This window comes from Polyodon spathula, chromosome 7, assembly GCF_017654505.1.
Source record: "Polyodon spathula isolate WHYD16114869_AA chromosome 7, ASM1765450v1, whole genome shotgun sequence".
Lineage (NCBI taxonomy): Eukaryota > Metazoa > Chordata > Actinopteri > Acipenseriformes > Polyodontidae > Polyodon > Polyodon spathula.
This window is the reverse complement of record NC_054540.1, coordinates 4,614,603-4,622,349: the sequence shown is the minus strand read 5'-3', so window position 1 is coordinate 4,622,349 and position 7,747 is coordinate 4,614,603.

Below are 7,747 nucleotides of genomic sequence, written 5' to 3'. Positions count from 1 at the left end.
TGTTCTGAATCATTGGAAAATCATCATAAATACATACTGGAATCTATCCAATAGCTCTTCCAAGGAGGCTGGTATACTAACAGCATGGCTTTCAAGTGCTGGTTAATGACTCAATATCCTACACAAAGTGCCTGAAGTATAAGAAAAGGCATCGGTTAATTGCCTTCCCGATTTCTTTACTGTATGCTAAGGGTTTTGTAAAGAAAAGCAATTCATACTGGCAGAAGTTCGGTTTCTGGAAGCATGACTACAGTTTGCACAATTAAATTGACAAATGCATGCAGGGCATCCAGGATCAATTGCACAGCGGAAACCCAGAGAGGACAATAAAAACATCCCTTAATACAATAACTGATTGTGAGTTGCTTACATATATTAATGTATCCCTGAGCAACACCTACAGTAAGTCATTTAGGCCCAGCGGAAGATTAAACCTGAAAAGCAATACCCTCAGACATACACAACTGTACTTTCAATACAACAGGTAATATTAAATCCTGCCAGTGTCCCCTTTCATGAATCTTTGCAAGAGGCTTTTTATGTGAAACATGCTGGAGTTATAGGAATCAAATTGAGACAGTTGCCATCACACTGTCAATGGGGTGTGGGGCCACCATGGGTAGGCAGGGTGGCCCTGGGAACAAGCTGCTTAAATTGTTCTGGATAGGGAAGCCCCTGCCATCAGGCCTCTGTCAAAGTCAGACACATCTTCTCTTCTGACCACTGTAACCTAAATTCACTTGCAACAGAGAGATGCGCTTTTATATATTACAGAGGTATTTAAGTCCAAACCCTTACGGTATATACTGCCTGTGTGTTATTGTGTGTTTATTAGGTAAAGTGTTTTGTTTGTATCTGTTACTTTAAATATTAGCAAGTAACTCACAATTTGGGAGATAGCCTAAGTTATGGTATAAATATACAGAACCCCATTTAAATTTTTTTCCTACTTTTTAGGCTGTAGAAATTCAAACTGCCATTCTGTAATACAAACATACTGCATTGCAACTCTATACTTTAGGTAACATATATTTACTGTGCAAATATAAAAACAACATTGAATAACATACAGACAGACAGCTTACAAACACGCTGAGAGGCAGGTAGATAGGGATACAGTTTCCTTTTTTTGATTATGCATAATAAAGATAACTTTTTTTTTTTAATCCAATGCCTTAGTCAATTAAAACAATACCTGACATAAAAATGTTCCTTATTATTATTATTATTATTATTATTATTATTATTATTATTATTATTATTATTATTATTTTAAATACAATAAAAAAATCTGCAAGCATGCCAAAATCTTTGTTTTTGTTTAGTCAAGCTACTGAACCAAAAGTCACCCCTAATTAATTTCATTAAAAGGATACTCTCGCAAAACATAGCATTCTTTCAGACATTACTTGATGCATGTGCATTCCCAATGGTGCTGAGTACCGATGATATATTGCCCTTTAAATAATGTTGACATTCATTTAAGATCTTGCCTGTAAATAATTTGTTACAGTATTCCTTTTAATGATGATACTATCTCTCTAGGTGTAGCAAATTATTGACTGCTGTTGCAGTCCAAAGTTGGTATTCCTTTTGAATTTGCTACAACTGTTAGCAGCTTCAATAAATTAAAGCGGGAATATTTCCAAACAATCTGTGACCGCTGATCCCACCAACAGGACTTGGTGTAACATGCACCTTTTCTGTTAAATTGCCTGAGGTTCCTACCAGTTTAAATTGATCTCCTGAATTATTTTATCTACACAAAATAAGAAATGAAATCACTTGTCATGATACCTTTAGTTCAGCAAAGCTGTGCAGTGACTGTCCCTAGTGAACTGCAACTTGTATCTATAGTAAAGATATGTATACTCATGTCTTTCTATTAATTTAACATATAAAAGCATGACTTTTTTAAACTTAAGATAATACCCACCATTTACAGCCAGCTAACACACAGCAAACCCCTCTAGGGCTTATATACTGTCAAGAACATGACACACCAAGTGGATCAGCTCCTTTTTATAACACTGGATCCTTTCAGCTCCTGAGGAAATGACCACGCCTTGTAGACATACATACTGTACACACACAATACCAATAAAGAGACAGTAAAGGTTGCAAAAGCAGGCTGCAGCTCCTCTTGAGTAAATAGGTTTCCTCAGGGACAGCTGCACTGTGCCGCTCTGTTCACAGAAACACTGCAACAGACCCTTGGTTATGCCAATAAGATTTGACATTAATCACATTTGATGTGACTTGTCTCGATCATTCCTTTCACCCTGGGAGAAACATTTATTAAATATCTTTTCAATCAAGGACTAATATGAGTGTTATGCACTTCACATTCAGTTATATGTTTTCAAGTACATTCTCTTTTCTCTCTCTCTCTCTCTCTCTCTCTCTCTCTCTCTCTCTCTCTCTCTCTCTCTCTCTCTCTCTCTCTCTCTCTCTCTCTCCTAACAGTGCTTATAGAAAGTCTACACCCCCTTTCAAAATATTCACCCTTTGCTACCTTATAGCCTGGAATTAAAATGCATTAAAATATTTTTTTTTTGTTTCATTTATCTACACATCCTACCCCACAACTTCCAAGTGAAAAAAATGTTCTAGAAATTTGTGGAAAATTAATTAAAAATAAAAACTGAAATAGCTTGGTTGGATAAGTGTCCACCCGCCTTATAATATCAATCCTAAATTAGCTCAGGTGTAACCAATCGCCTTCAAAATCACAATTAAGTGGCCTCCACTGGTGTTAAATTGTAATGATTCACCTGATTTCAGGATAAATTCAGCAGTTTCTGTACGTTCCCTCTGCTAGGTAGTGTATTTCAAAGCAAAGACTCAAACATGAGCACCAAGGTGCTTTCAAAAGAACTCCAGGACAAAGTTGTTGAAAGGCACAGATCAAGGGGTGGCTATAAAAAAAATATCAAAGGCCTTGAATATCCCTTGGAGCATGGTCAAGACGATTATTAAGAAGTGGAAGGTGTTTGGCACTACCAAGACCCTGCCTAGATCAGGCCGTCCCTCCAAACCGTTTGACCGAGCAAGGAGACTGATTAAAAGCTACCAAGAGGCCAATGGCAACTTTACAAGAGCTACAGGCTTTTATGGCCAAGACTGGTCAAAGTGTGCATGTGACAGCAATATCCCAAGCACTCCACAAATCTGGCCTATATGGTAGGGTGGCAATAAGGACTCCATTACTGAAGAAAGCCCACCATGAATCCCGTTTGAAGTATACAAAAAAACACTCATGAGATTCTGTAGCCATGTGGCAAAAAGTGTTTGGTCTGACAAAACTAAAATGGAACTTTTTGGCCTAAATGTAAAGCGTTATGTTTGGTGCATCACCCAAAGAACACCATCCCTGCTATGAAGCATGGTGGTGGCAGCATCATGTTATGGGGATGTTTCTCATTGACAGGGACTGGGGCACTTGTCAGGATAGAAGGGAAAATGAATGGAGCAAAGTACAGAGAAGTCCTTGAGGAAAACCTTCTGCCCTCTGCGAGAAAGCTGAAACTGGGATGGAAGTTCACCTTTTAGCATGACAACGACCCAAAGCACACAGCCAAAGCTACATTGGAGTGGCTAAGGAACAAAAAGGTAAATGTCCTTGAGTGGCCCAGTCAGAGTCCTGACCTAAATCCAATCAAAACTTTGTGGCTTGACTTAAAGATTGCTGTCCATCAACGCTCCCCAAGGAACTTGACAGAGTTTTGTAAAGAAGAATGGTCAAATATTGCCAAATTTAGGTGTGCAAAGTAGGTGCGCAAAGTGTTCCACCAAGTATTAACTAGGGGGGATGAAGACTTATCCAATTATGATCTTTCAGTTTTGTCTTTTTAATATATATATTTTTTCTCAATAAAACATTTTTTCACTTAAACAGTGTGGAGTATGGTGTATAGATAAGTGGAAAAAAAATCTTCATTGAAGTGCATGAAACTCTGAGGCACTGACACAACAAAATGTGAAAAAGTTCAAGGTGGTGTAGACTTTCTATAGGCACTGTGTATGTGTGTGTATATATATATATATATATATATATATATATATATATATATATATATATATATATATATACTGGCCAGGCACCCAGTGAGCTCCTCCAGGGTCTAGTAGCTCACCTACTAGCTCAACACTGGATTGAGTCAATTGGCTTGGACGTGGGATCGGAGTGTTGGAGTTATTTATAATAATATGTTCTTACTCTCTATAATAATTATTCCATTTTGATATATGGAGATTTTTACTCAAATTGATATGTACAACTAAACGTATAGTTAACAGTCATTTTATCATGCATCAAATGATATTCTACCATGACATATCATATTACAGATATAAAATTATTATGAGATAATTAACATTAAATAACAGACCATCACTCAATGTGCAAGATAGTAGTTTATGCCTTTTTATTACCAACAATTCATATTAATCATATTATCCCGAGAAAATTACAACAACTTTTAAACACATGAGTTCACAGTTAATAGTCTATTTATAAATAAAAGATAAATTTAACAAATTATGTTCCGGTCGCCCCACCCTGCAAATTGAATGTTGTCTGACGGTTGTATGGCGCGCAATGCTCAGATTTTCACTTTTCATTTTTGGGTGTGGTCTGCGTTCCCCATTCCTACCCCTCTCTACACAGTGCCTTTACCCATACATGGCATTGTCAGCTGCTTACTGTGATTTTACACAGAATCAGCTCCCTTCCCCCAGGAATAAACCCATTGTTCAGGATCCAGGACCCCATCCAAATGAGTGATACAAAGCAGAAGTTTTACAAATTCTGTTTTCAAACACACGCACGCACGCACGCACGCACGCACACACAGGATATGTTATTATTAAAGTATAGAAAGTGAAGCCTGTTCCACAGGAGGACACACTCTGCCCTTCAGTTCCTCTCAGCTCTTGGGGATTGCTGTGAGGGAATGGAACTGAGGGGATAAACTGGGGTCAAATGATTCTTGTCAATATTGAAACAGGCAGGAGAAGCAATTCGTACAGCAACATTTCCAAAGATTCCTGCTTCTTCTGTTTTTGGGGTTCACTTACTGCAACTGTACTCTTTGTTATCCCTGATGCAACAAAAAATATCTCTGTGTCATGAAGAAGCATTTCCCATTCACTTCGCTTGAGAGCTACTCTCACCCTGGGATTCAATTTTTATTCAACTCCAACCAATACCCTCTGACATCCCACCTCCTACCTGCTACATGCCTTGTCTTAATCTGTTGAAGACGCAGTTTACCTCCCTCATACTAATTCTCCCTATCGCCTCTGTCCAGACCTTGGCAGCTCTATGAATAGTATTAGGAAGCAATGTCATGGATAATGTATTTCATCTTCACCGGGCACAGTGGAACCAAAAACATTCAGAAAGAAGCCTACCCTATTTTTCAGTCTCTACAGTTATATGTATTAAATTAGAGGTTAAATTATATACAAAAAATAAGGTCAAGCTGTAGTAATCTTGTCCTCCTGCTGCTGTATACCAATTGTTTGTGCAAAGCTTTATAGTATTTAGTAGTAACATACACACACACACAATATATATATATATATATATATATATATATATATATATATATATATATATATATATATATATATAAAAATTGTGTATGAGAATTGTGTTTTTTACTAAGTAAATAATATGTAAATACACAGTAATTAGAGACACTTAATGTAAAGTGTTACCAGAAAGAGTTTGGTGTTGTAATAGAGTCATCACTTTCAGCCACCATACAGTGTGGGGAAGCAATAAAAAAAGGCAAACAGAATTCTTGGCTTTATAGTGAAAAGTGTGGAGTACAAATCAGACAAGGTTATAATGAGTTTGTATCGTACAGCAAAGAAGAAACAATTAAACAATGAAAACAATTAAAGAAATGCAGCTATTAGTTTCATCCTTTCCATCTTCATATCTGTAAATTGCTCTGTGAACCAAATAGGTATCATTCTTTCACAAATAAATGGCATTTTAAAATGATGCAATAGCCCAGGGAATAAAAAAGTGTTTTTATTTTAATTGTAATATTATTTAACAGAAAACAGCAACAGGCTAGAGAGGATATTTTCAATATGGGCTTAATAAGACACTTGGATTTTACCTTATTCTATTGAAAATCTCGCATTCAGGTCACACATGATTTTCTCCCTGATCAGATTAATTATGCATACGAGAATAAAAACCCTCGTTCAACTCTGGGATTGTACAGCAAAATGAGGCTTCTCTGCGCTACAGCCAGGTAGAGAGAAGATTTGATGGGTTTGAAATAACAAATGAGAACTGCACAGTGGTTGGGAAAGGATTTAAAATAAAAATGAATGGTGGGATTTCTTTTCAGACTGCTATTGCCAGTGGTATATGAAGTAAGACAACCCGTTAAAGCAGTAAAGCCCCTTGCCAAGACTCTTCTTCGAGCCTACAGTGTGTAGCCATCTGAATCAATTTACAGCACTGCTGCACATACAGTATAATGTCAAGTTACAGTAAAACATTGCTTTAATTAAGGCAATTTACAGGTCTGATTTTCTCCTGTTCACAGTAATATAAAACTACCTCCAATATTATTCAGTATTAACCCTTTGCTGCCCAGTGTCCAATATATTTGACATTCAGAAAATAGGCAATAAATATGTATGGGAACATACCCTGGGCAGTAAATCGTTAAGGCCACCATCAGCAGACCCATACATATCAAACCAACATGCTGTTAACTGCTGAACCCTTTAAAACCATGGATGCATCAAGGTGTTTGGGAGCAGTCTTATAAAAGTTTACAGCTGTAAAAGCATAGCGAAGTGTAGCAAAGCACAGTGAAGGTATGGTAAAACATAGGTGAGCATTGTAAAACCCAGAGAGATACGGTACAACATATTGTAAAACATAGCAAACCATGGTAAACTGTGGCAAATACATAGTAAAACCATGGAAAACTTAAAAAATGCTATGCAAATGTAACAGAGTAAAGGTGTATAAGGGGTAATATTAACATGTCTAGGTTGATTCCTTTGTAAACTGCAGATAATAGTTTGTGATTAGGCTGTGCAATATGCCTTTGCAATCTATGCAGTGAATTGTCAGAACCAATACACAATGTACTTTTACTAAACTCTTCTTATCTGCACACCAAGACAAATACTGCAGAATGTGGTATGATTTTATTACAATATTTAGCAGTTATACTTCGAACCCTGGTTCAAGAAGGGTGATACACATTACCATAAATAATATTGTCATAGCATAACGTAATTTAAAACACATCAAACAGACATGGCTTTTTTTTTTTTTTCTATCAGATGGCGTATGGAACCTCTCAACATTGAAACAGGCACCTATGTCTACAATGATGTGCAAATCGTGTGTCACACCACCACCCCCTTCAAACAGCTACCACATCATTCCATTGTGAGAAGCAGAATACATGACAAAGAAGCAGTGTATCCCAAGGGTATTGTTATAGCTCTACTGAAGCATGCCAGAACCCTAACACTACACTGAACAAGTATCAATGCGTGTCACTTGAACGAATGCTGTTTTATAATGTGTTTCAGATGAAAATAGTCTATTGTCCCACAAAAATAAAGGGAAAACAGATTCCAAATTCCCCTTTTGGATGAGTGTTTTAGCTCAGACCTTTGGTATGCATATACGCAATGCTTTGAGAGCGGTTAAGCTAGTCATATTGTATGTACGCAATTTTTGCACTGCACAATC